This window comes from Thermobia domestica, chromosome 8, assembly GCF_964235325.1.
Source record: "Thermobia domestica chromosome 8, izTheDome1.hap1.1, whole genome shotgun sequence".
NCBI classification, from domain to species: Eukaryota; Metazoa; Arthropoda; class Insecta; order Zygentoma; family Lepismatidae; genus Thermobia; species Thermobia domestica.
In genome coordinates this window covers 219728723-219730543 of record NC_137461.1, presented here as the reverse complement: position 1 = coordinate 219730543, position 1821 = coordinate 219728723, and the positions used below count along the sequence as shown (strand labels likewise).

At 39.8% G+C, this 1821-nt stretch overlaps 1 non-coding gene across 1 annotated transcript; it reads right to left on the bottom strand.

The window, feature by feature from the left end:
- Nucleotides 1-1140: 1140 nt before the first annotated feature.
- Nucleotides 1141-1214, bottom strand: TRNAR-UCG (transfer RNA arginine (anticodon UCG)). The gene has a single exon. It is a non-coding gene; the product is annotated as a tRNA-Arg (tRNA).
- Between the last annotated feature and the right edge of the window lie 607 nt (nt 1215-1821).

Below are 1821 nucleotides of genomic sequence, written 5' to 3'. Positions count from 1 at the left end.
TGAGCCAATGAGGAGTGCACGAGTCATTAAATGTGGACCACATACACATTTCCTAGTTGTGTCCAAATGAAGCTACAAATTCCTGTGTTTGTGAAACCATCTCTTCGCCAGTTTGGTTAAGATTTTGAATACTTTGGGGATGCATCAAGCAATTGGCACTTAAGTAGGTCTTTGCATATTAGCAGTAATATTATTTTATAATTATGACTGTTTGAAATACGTCTTTAACAAAGTAAAGCTCAAAAATGAGTTTCATTTATTGTACGTTATGTGTAAAAATAATTAGTAACTGATGCAGGGAGATGGCGTCTACATTTTTTGTTTTGTTTTGATTTACATACTATAAGAATTAGTGAGAAAACTAGCTGCCAAGATCTGCCTATTAATTTTACATTATTATTATTATTATTATTATTATTATTATTATTATTATTATTATTATTATTATTATTATTATTATTATTATTATTATTATTTTGCAGCAAATATGGCAATAAAACGTCGGGAGCTATTTCTTGTGTGGCTTAATGCAGATGAAGTTTAGGATCGAAATACCGCTGTGATCAATCACGTCTTATCAAACATTGGACTGAGCGTGAATGGCAACGGTGAGAAGTGTAAAAACCTAAAGCAAGATGTACAAAATTTGTGTAGCACGTTCAGTAAAAAATGGACTAATGTCAATCGGACTGCATAGGTGTGAGATTTATAATAAAGAACCGTTGGACGGGAACATCGCTATCTATTGAAAATGAACCAACACATGTGGAACCAGTTCCAGGACGATGACGGCCAAGAAGTCGTCCGTCGGAGGCTTTTCCCGAGGCAAGTGGTAAGTGAAAATTCAGCAAGGTATCTTACCTCATAAAGAAAAACAGCAATTATGATTTAGGATTTAGATTTCTGGGTTTTCGGCATCGAAGGACATTTAGCCCTTCACGTTTTGAGGGATGACGTCCCTCCGCGAGTATACAATCAGGGGAAAGGGAAGGAAGAAAGGATGGGGAAAGGAAGGAAATGGCCTCGGACCTACCAGTTAGGTATCACCCCGGCATTCGCCAGGTGTGAATGAGGAAAACCTAGGAAAAATTCATTCAGAATCGCTGGCCTGAAAAGGCGTTTGACACTTTTTCGAACGAGTGCCCCCACCGGGAATCGAACCCGGGCCCGCTCGCACCGAAGGCGAGAGCGCTAGCGACTACGCTACGCGGGGCCACTATCAGCAGTGAAGAGTTGGTGATCGCCGCACGAGTAAGTATGTACAAATCGGGCAAGAGGGATGCAGCGCAACTATTGAAGGACATTTACAGGTCACCAAATAGAGCGTCAAAGATGAAAACTACACTCTCTTGTCCTCCTCCAGTAGCAATTGACTACACACCAGAGGAATCGTTGGTAAGTTATGTTGACGGCGTACAAAAGCTCCGTACTCACTCAAGCAATGGGGTGCGAGAAAATGTCAAGCAAACATATACCCGCCTCAAAAAGTGTTGAGAGAAGCAAAGAAAAAGTGCTATCCTGGTGAATCTTCAATATCAGTAACAGATGTTCACGCTGAAATAAAGCTACAGCAAGTTGATCACATTAAACGGAGAATCATCGAATTTCAGAATGAGGTGATCAGGAACGCAGTTCATGAATCACCAGAAAACATCACTATGACATGTAAATTGGGCTTCGATGGGAGTGAGGTACACTCTACATTCTTCTAAGTGCGAAAGGTTTTTTAACAGCGTAGAAAAGAAATGTTATATATTTGTATGTAATTTGCATTGTTCCATTCCAGCTTAAAGTGGGCAAAAAAATAACATGGCAGAATTC